This window comes from Hyla sarda, unplaced genomic scaffold, assembly GCF_029499605.1.
Source record: "Hyla sarda isolate aHylSar1 unplaced genomic scaffold, aHylSar1.hap1 scaffold_937, whole genome shotgun sequence".
NCBI classification, from domain to species: domain Eukaryota; kingdom Metazoa; phylum Chordata; class Amphibia; order Anura; family Hylidae; genus Hyla; species Hyla sarda.
Window position 1 is genome coordinate 71,377 of NW_026610967.1, and position 14,595 is coordinate 85,971.

At 46.6% G+C, this 14,595-nt stretch overlaps 7 non-coding genes across 7 annotated transcripts; all 7 read right to left on the reverse strand.

The window, feature by feature from the left end:
• Positions 1-102: 102 nt before the first annotated feature.
• LOC130350213 (U2 spliceosomal RNA) lies at positions 103-293 on the reverse strand. The gene has a single exon (XR_008887374.1). It is a non-coding gene; the product is annotated as a U2 spliceosomal RNA (small nuclear RNA).
• A 2,095-nt stretch (positions 294-2,388) lies between these two features.
• LOC130350214 (U2 spliceosomal RNA) lies at positions 2,389-2,579 on the reverse strand. The gene has a single exon (XR_008887375.1). It is a non-coding gene; the product is annotated as a U2 spliceosomal RNA (small nuclear RNA).
• A 2,082-nt stretch (positions 2,580-4,661) lies between these two features.
• Positions 4,662-4,854, reverse strand: LOC130350237 (U2 spliceosomal RNA). Its single transcript, XR_008887396.1, has one exon. It is a non-coding gene; the product is annotated as a U2 spliceosomal RNA (small nuclear RNA).
• A 2,093-nt stretch (positions 4,855-6,947) lies between these two features.
• Positions 6,948-7,138, reverse strand: LOC130350215 (U2 spliceosomal RNA). Its single transcript, XR_008887376.1, has one exon. It is a non-coding gene; the product is annotated as a U2 spliceosomal RNA (small nuclear RNA).
• A 2,092-nt stretch (positions 7,139-9,230) lies between these two features.
• Positions 9,231-9,421, reverse strand: LOC130350232 (U2 spliceosomal RNA). Its single transcript, XR_008887392.1, has one exon. It is a non-coding gene; the product is annotated as a U2 spliceosomal RNA (small nuclear RNA).
• A 2,091-nt stretch (positions 9,422-11,512) lies between these two features.
• Positions 11,513-11,703, reverse strand: LOC130350216 (U2 spliceosomal RNA). The gene has a single exon (XR_008887377.1). It is a non-coding gene; the product is annotated as a U2 spliceosomal RNA (small nuclear RNA).
• Positions 11,704-13,793: 2,090 nt separating this feature from the next.
• LOC130350217 (U2 spliceosomal RNA) lies at positions 13,794-13,984 on the reverse strand. Its single transcript, XR_008887378.1, has one exon. It is a non-coding gene; the product is annotated as a U2 spliceosomal RNA (small nuclear RNA).
• Between the last annotated feature and the right edge of the window lie 611 nt (positions 13,985-14,595).

Consider the following 14,595-nt stretch of genomic DNA (forward strand, 5'->3'; position numbering starts at 1 on the left):
TTTTTGGCTGCAGCAGCAGCAAGGCCCACAGGGCTGGCTAGCTGGCTAGCCAGCAAGCAGGTAGCAATGAAAGTAGGAATCTTTCTTTTTAACCCTGTAAGGGGGTGGTGCACTGTACCCGAAGATACTGCCATATCGGGTCAATGCATAGGGCGACGGAAGCAAGCTTCGAAATCGGCCCCCGTTCTCAAAAATCCATTTAATATATGGTCCCCAGATAGGGGACGTATCAGATATTAAACTGATAAGAACAGATACTACACTTGATCTTAGCCAAAAGGCCGAGAAGCGATAACCGTGAAAGGGGCGGGCCCAACAAGGTCCCCTTCATGGGCACTATCACTGCTTGCTGTCAGGGAGGCTGCCAGACAATTTTCCATGCACACTCTGGGCTGGGGGGCAGTCAACCACCAGTACACACAGCAGAACCTAAACCCATACCATTATTGCTAAGCAGCAAGACAGGGGCCCATTGCACTCCCACGGGGCCTTTTTAAATGCAATCCATAACCCGGATTTGCCAGGAACCCTTCTTACTCCTCCTACTTGCATGTGACACTGGGCTTAGGATCTGCATAGGAAACACACACACAAGCACACACCTACCTTTGTTGCCTGCAGATGCCTCCTTGGCTGTCCCCAAACGGTATCAAACCAACACCCACGGGAAGCTGTAAGCATAGAGGACATGCCTGCACCCCATTGGACTTACCTGTGTGGGTTAAATCCGGGTTATTTGACAACCTATGGCGGTGATGGTTCTGCTCAGGCAGAGCAGTGCTGATGCTCCTCATAAAGCTGTCGCTGCTGTGAAGGTTCTAGGTGACATCACAAATCCCTTTGGTTACATACACAACAAAGCTGGGTTGTTGTTGTTTACACTCTGCAAGGCCTGTGGAAGTGAGTGACATCATAGCACTGTAGTTCTGAGGGTTCAAGATGGATGCAACAATCTCCTGTTGCTTCTATGAAGGCCGTAATAGACGACATCACCAAACAGCTCCATAGTCACATACACAGCAAAGGAGAGATGTTGTTTACACCTAGTGATGTCAGTGGTATTGAGTGACATCACAGCACAGTGCTAAGGCTCCTGGGCCTGGACACAGCAGCGGCTGCAATATCTCAACGGAGAATACGTTTATATCTATGTGTGTGTGTGCGCATATATATATATATATATATATATATATATATATATATATTTCTCCGCCGAAATCACTTTTAAACCCATTTCCACCTTTTTTTCCCTTCTCTTCCTCTTACTTTTTTTTCACGTTTTTTTACGTTTTTCTCCTTTTCGCCTCTTTTCTGGGCGTATTATTCTTCTTTTTCTTCTTTTTTTTCGTCTAATGCATACCCCATCAGTGCAGCAATGCTTATTCAATACCGCCAGCAGATGGAGACACTGGGGGATAATTTTCTAAGGATTTATACTGATTTTTCCTGTCTGAATTTGTCGCACAGAAAGTTGCAGGCCAAATATGTGTGACATTTCTGCGACTTTAGCTTCTAGAGCATTTTTACAACATTATACATAGGTGCTGAATACATAAAAAGCGACTGTTCAGCGATAGACAAGTCGCATCGGCTGAAAGTAGGCCAGAATGTCAGTCCATGTTGGAGCAGGTTTAGATACAGTCTAAAGCATAGATCTCAAAGTCTGTGCACAGAATTTAGCAAGGGCCTCGCACCTTCTGATGCATCAGGTAGGTGCACAATAGCATAGCCTAACCCTCTGTACTTTGGTCTATATTGATGCGGGACATAGACAGCCAGCTGATGACCAATCCATTAGTGCAATGGATGGCTGGAAGCATTTGTCTTTGCCTTTGCAATACCACAGAAGCAATGCATGGTCAATGTACAGCAATGACACACCTGTGTGAACAGCCAGGAGACCCCCCCCCCCCCCCCCCATGTTATGTTACATAGTTACATAGTTAGTACGGTCGAAAAAAGACATATGTCCATCACGTTCAACCAGGGAATTAAGGGGTAGGGGTGTGGCGCGATATTGGGGAAGGGATGAGATTTTATATTTCTTCATAAGCATTAATCTTATTTTGTCAATTAGGAACATTCAGCACCCACCCGCTATCAAGGCAGCTGCCTATCATGTCATGGTCATGCCCTACCTGCACAGGTGTGCTGGCTACTCAAATGATCCAATTAAGGAGGCCATTTAGTCAGCAGCAGCAGAAGTCCTGTGCCTGGACGCTCCAACAGGGGCCAGACACAAGCAGAAGCAGAAGCAGCAGAAGCAGCAGCAGCACCACCTTTTGTTTTTTGGCTGCAGCAGCAGCAAGGCCCACAGGGCTGGCTAGCTGGCTAGCCAGCAAGCAGGTAGCAATGAAAGTAGGAATCTTTCTTTTTAACCCTGTAAGGGGGTGGTGCACTGTACCCGAAGATACTGCCATATCGGGTCAATGCATAGGGCGACGGAAGCAAGCTTCGAAATCGGCCCCCGTTCTCAAAAATCCATTTAATATATGGTCCCCAGATAGGGGACGTATCAGATATTAAACTGATAAGAACAGATACTACACTTGATCTTAGCCAAAAGGCCGAGAAGCGATAACCGTGAAAGGGGCGGGCCCAACAAGGTCCCCTTCATGGGCACTATCACTGCTTGCTGTCAGGGAGGCTGCCAGACAATTTTCCATGCACACTCTGGGCTGGGGGGCAGTCAACCACCAGTACACACAGCAGAACCTAAACCCATACCATTATTGCTAAGCAGCAAGACAGGGGCCCATTGCACTCCCACGGGGCCTTTTTAAATGCAATCCATAACCCGGATTTGCCAGGAACCCTTCTTACTCCTCCTACTTGCATGTGACACTGGGCTTAGGATCTGCATAGGAAACACACACACAAGCACACACCTACCTTTGTTGCCTGCAGATGCCTCCTTGGCTGTCCCCAAACGGTATCAAACCAACACCCACGGGAAGCTGTAAGCATAGAGGACATGCCTGCACCCCATTGGACTTACCTGTGTGGGTTAAATCCGGGTTATTTGACAACCTATGGCGGTGATGGTTCTGCTCAGGCAGAGCAGTGCTGATGCTCCTCATAAAGCTGTCGCTGCTGTGAAGGTTCTAGGTGACATCACAAATCCCTTTGGTTACATACACAACAAAGCTGGGTTGTTGTTGTTTACACTCTGCAAGGCCTGTGGAAGTGAGTGACATCATAGCACTGTAGTTCTGAGGGTTCAAGATGGATGCAACAATCTCCTGTTGCTTCTATGAAGGCCGTAATAGACGACATCACCAAACAGCTCCATAGTCACATACACAGCAAAGGAGAGATGTTGTTTACACCTAGTGATGTCAGTGGTATTGAGTGACATCACAGCACAGTGCTAAGGCTCCTGGGCCTGGACACAGCAGCGGCTGCAATATCTCAACGGAGAATACGTTTATATCTATGTGTGTGTGTGCGCATATATATATATATATATATATATATATATATATTTCTCCGCCGAAATCACTTTTAAACCCATTTCCACCTTTTTTTCCCTTCTCTTCCTCTTACTTTTTTTTCACGTTTTTTTACGTTTTTCTCCTTTTCGCCTCTTTTCTGGGCGTATTATTCTTCTTTTTCTTCTTTTTTTTCGTCTAATGCATACCCCATCAGTGCAGCAATGCTTATTCAATACCGCCAGCAGATGGAGACACTGGGGGATAATTTTCTAAGGATTTATACTGATTTTTCCTGTCTGAATTTGTCGCACAGAAAGTTGCAGGCCAAATATGTGTGACATTTCTGCGACTTTAGCTTCTAGAGCATTTTTACAACATTATACATAGGTGCTGAATACATAAAAAGCGACTGTTCAGCGACAGACAAGTCGCATCGGCTGAAAGTAGGCCAGAATGTCAGTCCATGTTGGAGCAGGTTTAGATACAGTCTAAAGCATAGATCTCAAAGTCTGTGCACAGAATTTAGCAAGGGCCTCGCACCTTCTGATGCATCAGGTAGGTGCACAATAGCATAGCCTAACCCTCTGTACTTTGGTCTATATTGATGCGGGACATAGACAGCCAGCTGATGACCAATCCATTAGTGCAATGGATGGCTGGAAGCATTTGTCTTTGCCTTTGCAATACCACAGAAGCAATGCATGGTCAATGTACAGCAATGACACACCTGTGTGAACAGCCAGGAGACCCCCCCCCCCCCCCCCATGTTATGTTACATAGTTACATAGTTAGTACGGTCGAAAAAAGACATATGTCCATCACGTTCAACCAGGGAATTAAGGGGTAGGGGTGTGGCGCGATATTGGGGAAGGGATGAGATTTTATATTTCTTCATAAGCATTAATCTTATTTTGTCAATTAGGAACATTCAGCACCCACCCGCTATCAAGGCAGCTGCCTATCATGTCATGCCCTACCTGCACAGGTGTGCTGGCTACTCAAATGATCCAATTAAGGAGGCCATTTAGTCAGCAGCAGCAGAAGTCCTGTGCCTGGACGCTCCAACAGGGGCCAGACACAAGCAGAAGCAGAAGCAGCAGAAGCAGCAGCAGCACCACCTTTTGTTTTTTGGCTGCAGCAGCAGCAAGGCCCACAGGGCTGGCTAGCTGGCTAGCCAGCAAGCAGGTAGCAATGAAAGTAGGAATCTTTCTTTTTAACCCTGTAAGGGGGTGGTGCACTGTACCCGAAGATACTGCCATATCGGGTCAATGCATAGGGCGACGGAAGCAAGCTTCGAAATCGGCCCCCGTTCTCAAAAATCCATTTAATATATGGTCCCCAGATAGGGGACGTATCAGATATTAAACTGATAAGAACACAGATACTACACTTGATCTTAGCCAAAAGGCCGAGAAGCGATAACCGTGAAAGGGGCGGGCCCAACAAGGTCCCCTTCATGGGCACTATCACTGCTTGCTGTCAGGGAGGCTGCCAGACAATTTTCCATGCACACTCTGGGCTGGGGGGCAGTCAACCACCAGTACACACAGCAGAACCTAAACCCATACCATTATTGCTAAGCAGCAAGACAGGGGCCCATTGCACTCCCACGGGGCCTTTTTAAATGCAATCCATAACCCGGATTTGCCAGGAACCCTTCTTACTCCTCCTACTTGCATGTGACACTGGGCTTAGGATCTGCATAGGAAACACACACACAAGCACACACCTACCTTTGTTGCCTGCAGATGCCTCCTTGGCTGTCCCCAAACGGTATCAAACCAACACCCACGGGAAGCTGTAAGCATAGAGGACATGCCTGCACCCCATTGGACTTACCTGTGTGGGTTAAATCCGGGTTATTTGACAACCTATGGCGGTGATGGTTCTGCTCAGGCAGAGCAGTGCTGATGCTCCTCATAAAGCTGTCGCTGCTGTGAAGGTTCTAGGTGACATCACAAATCCCTTTGGTTACATACACAACAAAGCTGGGTTGTTGTTGTTTACACTCTGCAAGGCCTGTGGAAGTGAGTGACATCATAGCACTGTAGTTCTGAGGGTTCAAGATGGATGCAACAATCTCCTGTTGCTTCTATGAAGGCCGTAATAGACGACATCACCAAACAGCTCCATAGTCACATACACAGCAAAGGAGAGATGTTGTTTACACCTAGTGATGTCAGTGGTATTGAGTGACATCACAGCACAGTGCTAAGGCTCCTGGGCCTGGACACAGCAGCGGCTGCAATATCTCAACGGAGAATACGTTTATATCTATGTGTGTGTGTGCGCATATATATATATATATATATATATATATATATATATATATATATTTCTCCGCCGAAATCACTTTTAAACCCATTTCCACCTTTTTTTCCCTTCTCTTCCTCTTACTTTTTTTTCACGTTTTTTTACGTTTTTCTCCTTTTCGCCTCTTTTCTGGGCGTATTATTCTTCTTTTTCTTCTTTTTTTTCGTCTAATGCATACCCCATCAGTGCAGCAATGCTTATTCAATACCGCCAGCAGATGGAGACACTGGGGGATAATTTTCTAAGGATTTATACTGATTTTTCCTGTCTGAATTTGTCGCACAGAAAGTTGCAGGCCAAATATGTGTGACATTTCTGCGACTTTAGCTTCTAGAGCATTTTTACAACATTATACATAGGTGCTGAATACATAAAAAGCGACTGTTCAGCGACAGACAAGTCGCATCGGCTGAAAGTAGGCCAGAATGTCAGTCCATGTTGGAGCAGGTTTAGATACAGTCTAAAGCATAGATCTCAAAGTCTGTGCACAGAATTTAGCAAGGGCCTCGCACCTTCTGATGCATCAGGTAGGTGCACAATAGCATAGCCTAACCCTCTGTACTTTGGTCTATATTGATGCGGGACATAGACAGCCAGCTGATGACCAATCCATTAGTGCAATGGATGGCTGGAAGCATTTGTCTTTGCCTTTGCAATACCACAGAAGCAATGCATGGTCAATGTACAGCAATGACACACCTGTGTGAACAGCCAGGAGACCCCCCCCCCCCCCCCCCATGTTATGTTACATAGTTACATAGTTAGTACGGTCGAAAAAAGACATATGTCCATCACGTTCAACCAGGGAATTAAGGGGTAGGGGTGTGGCGCGATATTGGGGAAGGGATGAGATTTTATATTTCTTCATAAGCATTAATCTTATTTTGTCAATTAGGAACATTCAGCACCCACCCGCTATCAAGGCAGCTGCCTATCATGTCATGCCCTACCTGCACAGGTGTGCTGGCTACTCAAATGATCCAATTAAGGAGGCCATTTAGTCAGCAGCAGCAGAAGTCCTGTGCCTGGACGCTCCAACAGGGGCCAGACACAAGCAGAAGCAGAAGCAGCAGAAGCAGCAGCAGCACCACCTTTTGTTTTTTGGCTGCAGCAGCAGCAAGGCCCACAGGGCTGGCTAGCTGGCTAGCCAGCAAGCAGGTAGCAATGAAAGTAGGAATCTTTCTTTTTAACCCTGTAAGGGGGTGGTGCACTGTACCCGAAGATACTGCCATATCGGGTCAATGCATAGGGCGACGGAAGCAAGCTTCGAAATCGGCCCCCGTTCTCAAAAATCCATTTAATATATGGTCCCCAGATAGGGGACGTATCAGATATTAAACTGATAAGAACAGATACTACACTTGATCTTAGCCAAAAGGCCGAGAAGCGATAACCGTGAAAGGGGCGGGCCCAACAAGGTCCCCTTCATGGGCACTATCACTGCTTGCTGTCAGGGAGGCTGCCAGACAATTTTCCATGCACACTCTGGGCTGGGGGGCAGTCAACCACCAGTACACACAGCAGAACCTAAACCCATACCATTATTGCTAAGCAGCAAGACAGGGGCCCATTGCACTCCCACGGGGCCTTTTTAAATGCAATCCATAACCCGGATTTGCCAGGAACCCTTCTTACTCCTCCTACTTGCATGTGACACTGGGCTTAGGATCTGCATAGGAAACACACACACAAGCACACACCTACCTTTGTTGCCTGCAGATGCCTCCTTGGCTGTCCCCAAACGGTATCAAACCAACACCCACGGGAAGCTGTAAGCATAGAGGACATGCCTGCACCCCATTGGACTTACCTGTGTGGGTTAAATCCGGGTTATTTGACAACCTATGGCGGTGATGGTTCTGCTCAGGCAGAGCAGTGCTGATGCTCCTCATAAAGCTGTCGCTGCTGTGAAGGTTCTAGGTGACATCACAAATCCCTTTGGTTACATACACAACAAAGCTGGGTTGTTGTTGTTTACACTCTGCAAGGCCTGTGGAAGTGAGTGACATCATAGCACTGTAGTTCTGAGGGTTCAAGATGGATGCAACAATCTCCTGTTGCTTCTATGAAGGCCGTAATAGACGACATCACCAAACAGCTCCATAGTCACATACACAGCAAAGGAGAGATGTTGTTTACACCTAGTGATGTCAGTGGTATTGAGTGACATCACAGCACAGTGCTAAGGCTCCTGGGCCTGGACACAGCAGCGGCTGCAATATCTCAACGGAGAATACGTTTATATCTATGTGTGTGTGTGCGCATATATATATATATATATATATATATATATATATATATATATATTTCTCCGCCGAAATCACTTTTAAACCCATTTCCACCTTTTTTTCCCTTCTCTTCCTCTTACTTTTTTTTCAAGTTTTTTTACGTTTTTCTCCTTTTCGCCTCTTTTCTGGGCGTATTATTCTTCTTTTTCTTCTTTTTTTTCGTCTAATGCATACCCCATCAGTGCAGCAATGCTTATTCAATACCGCCAGCAGATGGAGACACTGGGGGATAATTTTCTAAGGATTTATACTGATTTTTCCTGTCTGAATTTGTCGCACAGAAAGTTGCAGGCCAAATATGTGTGACATTTCTGCGACTTTAGCTTCTAGAGCATTTTTACAACATTATACATAGGTGCTGAATACATAAAAAGCGACTGTTCAGCGACAGACAAGTCGCATCGGCTGAAAGTAGGCCAGAATGTCAGTCCATGTTGGAGCAGGTTTAGATACAGTCTAAAGCATAGATCTCAAAGTCTGTGCACAGAATTTAGCAAGGGCCTCGCACCTTCTGATGCATCAGGTAGGTGCACAATAGCATAGCCTAACCCTCTGTACTTTGGTCTATATTGATGCGGGACATAGACAGCCAGCTGATGACCAATCCATTAGTGCAATGGATGGCTGGAAGCATTTGTCTTTGCCTTTGCAATACCACAGAAGCAATGCATGGTCAATGTACAGCAATGACACACCTGTGTGAACAGCCAGGAGACCCCCCCCCCCCCCCCCATGTTATGTTACATAGTTACATAGTTAGTACGGTCGAAAAAAGACATATGTCCATCACGTTCAACCAGGGAATTAAGGGGTAGGGGTGTGGCGCGATATTGGGGAAGGGATGAGATTTTATATTTCTTCATAAGCATTAATCTTATTTTGTCAATTAGGAACATTCAGCACCCACCCGCTATCAAGGCAGCTGCCTATCATGTCATGCCCTACCTGCACAGGTGTGCTGGCTACTCAAATGATCCAATTAAGGAGGCCATTTAGTCAGCAGCAGCAGAAGTCCTGTGCCTGGACGCTCCAACAGGGGCCAGACACAAGCAGAAGCAGAAGCAGCAGAAGCAGCAGCAGCACCACCTTTTGTTTTTTGGCTGCAGCAGCAGCAAGGCCCACAGGGCTGGCTAGCTGGCTAGCCAGCAAGCAGGTAGCAATGAAAGTAGGAATCTTTCTTTTTAACCCTGTAAGGGGGTGGTGCACTGCACCCGAAGATACTGCCATATCGGGTCAATGCATAGGGCGACGGAAGCAAGCTTCGAAATCGGCCCCCGTTCTCAAAAATCCATTTAATATATGGTCCCCAGATAGGGGACGTATCAGATATTAAACTGATAAGAACAGATACTACACTTGATCTTAGCCAAAAGGCCGAGAAGCGATAACCGTGAAAGGGGCGGGCCCAACAAGGTCCCCTTCATGGGCACTATCACTGCTTGCTGTCAGGGAGGCTGCCAGACAATTTTCCATGCACACTCTGGGCTGGGGGGCAGTCAACCACCAGTACACACAGCAGAACCTAAACCCATACCATTATTGCTAAGCAGCAAGACAGGGGCCCATTGCACTCCCACGGGGCCTTTTTAAATGCAATCCATAACCCGGATTTGCCAGGAACCCTTCTTACTCCTCCTACTTGCATGTGACACTGGGCTTAGGATCTGCATAGGAAACACACACACAAGCACACACCTACCTTTGTTGCCTGCAGATGCCTCCTTGGCTGTCCCCAAACGGTATCAAACCAACACCCACGGGAAGCTGTAAGCATAGAGGACATGCCTGCACCCCATTGGACTTACCTGTGTGGGTTAAATCCGGGTTATTTGACAACCTATGGCGGTGATGGTTCTGCTCAGGCAGAGCAGTGCTGATGCTCCTCATAAAGCTGTCGCTGCTGTGAAGGTTCTAGGTGACATCACAAATCCCTTTGGTTACATACACAACAAAGCTGGGTTGTTGTTGTTTACACTCTGCAAGGCCTGTGGAAGTGAGTGACATCATAGCACTGTAGTTCTGAGGGTTCAAGATGGATGCAACAATCTCCTGTTGCTTCTATGAAGGCCGTAATAGACGACATCACCAAACAGCTCCATAGTCACATACACAGCAAAGGAGAGATGTTGTTTACACCTAGTGATGTCAGTGGTATTGAGTGACATCACAGCACAGTGCTAAGGCTCCTGGGCCTGGACACAGCAGCGGCTGCAATATCTCAACGGAGAATACGTTTATATCTATGTGTGTGTGTGCGCATATATATATATATATATATATATATATATATATATATATATTTCTCCGCCGAAATCACTTTTAAACCCATTTCCACCTTTTTTTCCCTTCTCTTCCTCTTACTTTTTTTTCACGTTTTTTTACGTTTTTCTCCTTTTCGCCTCTTTTCTGGGCGTATTATTCTTCTTTTTCTTCTTTTTTTTCGTCTAATGCATACCCCATCAGTGCAGCAATGCTTATTCAATACCGCCAGCAGATGGAGACACTGGGGGATAATTTTCTAAGGATTTATACTGATTTTTCCTGTCTGAATTTGTCGCACAGAAAGTTGCAGGCCAAATATGTGTGACATTTCTGCGACTTTAGCTTCTAGAGCATTTTTACAACATTATACATAGGTGCTGAATACATAAAAAGCGACTGTTCAGCGACAGACAAGTCGCATCGGCTGAAAGTAGGCCAGAATGTCAGTCCATGTTGGAGCAGGTTTAGATACAGTCTAAAGCATAGATCTCAAAGTCTGTGCACAGAATTTAGCAAGGGCCTCGCACCTTCTGATGCATCAGGTAGGTGCACAATAGCATAGCCTAACCCTCTGTACTTTGGTCTATATTGATGCGGGACATAGACAGCCAGCTGATGACCAATCCATTAGTGCAATGGATGGCTGGAAGCATTTGTCTTTGCCTTTGCAATACCACAGAAGCAATGCATGGTCAATGTACAGCAATGACACACCTGTGTGAACAGCCAGGAGACCCCCCCCCCCCCCCCCCATGTTATGTTACATAGTTACATAGTTAGTACGGTCGAAAAAAGACATATGTCCATCACGTTCAACCAGGGAATTAAGGGGTAGGGGTGTGGCGCGATATTGGGGAAGGGATGAGATTTTATATTTCTTCATAAGCATTAATCTTATTTTGTCAATTAGGAACATTCAGCACCCACCCGCTATCAAGGCAGCTGCCTATCATGTCATGCCCTACCTGCACAGGTGTGCTGGCTACTCAAATGATCCAATTAAGGAGGCCATTTAGTCAGCAGCAGCAGAAGTCCTGTGCCTGGACGCTCCAACAGGGGCCAGACACAAGCAGAAGCAGAAGCAGCAGAAGCAGCAGCAGCACCACCTTTTGTTTTTTGGCTGCAGCAGCAGCAAGGCCCACAGGGCTGGCTAGCTGGCTAGCCAGCAAGCAGGTAGCAATGAAAGTAGGAATCTTTCTTTTTAACCCTGTAAGGGGGTGGTGCACTGTACCCGAAGATACTGCCATATCGGGTCAATGCATAGGGCGACGGAAGCAAGCTTCGAAATCGGCCCCCGTTCTCAAAAATCCATTTAATATATGGTCCCCAGATAGGGGACGTATCAGATATTAAACTGATAAGAACAGATACTACACTTGATCTTAGCCAAAAGGCCGAGAAGCGATAACCGTGAAAGGGGCGGGCCCAACAAGGTCCCCTTCATGGGCACTATCACTGCTTGCTGTCAGGGAGGCTGCCAGACAATTTTCCATGCACACTCTGGGCTGGGGGGCAGTCAACCACCAGTACACACAGCAGAACCTAAACCCATACCATTATTGCTAAGCAGCAAGACAGGGGCCCATTGCACTCCCACGGGGCCTTTTTAAATGCAATCCATAACCCGGATTTGCCAGGAACCCTTCTTACTCCTCCTACTTGCATGTGACACTGGGCTTAGGATCTGCATAGGAAACACACACACAAGCACACACCTACCTTTGTTGCCTGCAGATGCCTCCTTGGCTGTCCCCAAACGGTATCAAACCAACACCCACGGGAAGCTGTAAGCATAGAGGACATGCCTGCACCCCATTGGACTTACCTGTGTGGGTTAAATCCGGGTTATTTGACAACCTATGGCGGTGATGGTTCTGCTCAGGCAGAGCAGTGCTGATGCTCCTCATAAAGCTGTCGCTGCTGTGAAGGTTCTAGGTGACATCACAAATCCCTTTGGTTACATACACAACAAAGCTGGGTTGTTGTTGTTTACACTCTGCAAGGCCTGTGGAAGTGAGTGACATCATAGCACTGTAGTTCTGAGGGTTCAAGATGGATGCAACAATCTCCTGTTGCTTCTATGAAGGCCGTAATAGACGACATCACCAAACAGCTCCATAGTCACATACACAGCAAAGGAGAGATGTTGTTTACACCTAGTGATGTCAGTGGTATTGAGTGACATCACAGCACAGTGCTAAGGCTCCTGGGCCTGGACACAGCAGCGGCTGCAATATCTCAACGGAGAATACGTTTATATCTATGTGTGTGTGTGCGCATATATATATATATATATATATATATATATATATATATATATTTCTCCGCCGAAATCACTTTTAAACCCATTTCCACCTTTTTTTCCCTTCTCTTCCTCTTACTTTTTTTTCACGTTTTTTTACGTTTTTCTCCTTTTCGCCTCTTTTCTGGGCGTATTATTCTTCTTTTTCTTCTTTTTTTTCGTCTAATGCATACCCCATCAGTGCAGCAATGCTTATTCAATACCGCCAGCAGATGGAGACACTGGGGGATAATTTTCTAAGGATTTATACTGATTTTTCCTGTCTGAATTTGTCGCACAGAAAGTTGCAGGCCAAATATGTGTGACATTTCTGCGACTTTAGCTTCTAGAGCATTTTTACAACATTATACATAGGTGCTGAATACATAAAAAGCGACTGTTCAGCGACAGACAAGTCGCATCGGCTGAAAGTAGGCCAGAATGTCAGTCCATGTTGGAGCAGGTTTAGATACAGTCTAAAGCATAGATCTCAAAGTCTGTGCACAGAATTTAGCAAGGGCCTCGCACCTTCTGATGCATCAGGTAGGTGCACAATAGCATAGCCTAACCCTCTGTACTTTGGTCTATATTGATGCGGGACATAGACAGCCAGCTGATGACCAATCCATTAGTGCAATGGATGGCTGGAAGCATTTGTCTTTGCCTTTGCAATACCACAGAAGCAATGCATGGTCAATGTACAGCAATGACACACCTGTGTGAACAGCCAGGAGACCCCCCCCCCCCCCCCCATGTTATGTTACATAGTTACATAGTTAGTACGGTCGAAAAAAGACATATGTCCATCACGTTCAACCAGGGAATTAAGGGGTAGGGGTGTGGCGCGATATTGGGGAAGGGATGAGATTTTATATTTCTTCATAAGCATTAATCTTATTTTGTCAATTAGGAACATTCAGCACCCACCCGCTATCAAGGCAGCTGCCTATCATGTCATGCCCTACCTGCACAGGTGTGCTGGCTACTCAAATGATCCAATTAAGGAGGCCATTTAGTCAGCAGCAGCAGAAGTCCTGTGCCTGGACGCTCCAACAGGGGCCAGACACAAGCAGAAGCAGAAGCAGCAGAAGCAGCAGCAGCACCACCTTTTGTTTTTTGGCTGCAGCAGCAGCAAGGCCCACAGGGCTGGCTAGCTGGCTAGCCAGCAAGCAGGTAGCAATGAAAGTAGGAATCTTTCTTTTTAACCCTGTAAGGGGGTGGTGCACTGTACCCGAAGATACTGCCATATCGGGTCAATGCATAGGGCGACGGAAGCAAGCTTCGAAATCGGCCCCCGTTCTCAAAAATCCATTTAATATATGGTCCCCAGATAGGGGACGTATCAGATATTAAACTGATAAGAACAGATACTACACTTGATCTTAGCCAAAAGGCCGAGAAGCGATAACCGTGAAAGGGGCGGGCCCAACAAGGTCCCCTTCATGGGCACTATCACTGCTTGCTGTCAGGGAGGCTGCCAGACAATTTTCCATGCACACTCTGGGCTGGGGGGCAGTCAACCACCAGTACACACAGCAGAACCTAAACCCATACCATTATTGCTAAGCAGCAAGACAGGGGCCCATTGCACTCCCACGGGGCCTTTTTAAATGCAATCCATAACCCGGATTTGCCAGGAACCCTTCTTACTCCTCCTACTTGCATGTGACACTGGGCTTAGGATCTGCATAGGAAACACACACACAAGCACACACCTACCTTTGTTGCCTGCAGATGCCTCCTTGGCTGTCCCCAAACGGTATCAAACCAACACCCACGGGAAGCTGTAAGCATAGAGGACATGCCTGCACCCCATTGGACTTACCTGTGTGGGTTAAATCCGGGTTATTTGACAACCTATGGCGGTGATGGTTCTGCTCAGGCAGAGCAGTGCTGATGCTCCTCATAAAGCTGTCGCTGCTGTGAAGGTTCTAGGTGACATCACAAATCCCTTTGGTTACATACACAACAAAGCTGGGTTGTTGTTGTTTACACTCTGCAAGGCCTGTGGAAGTGA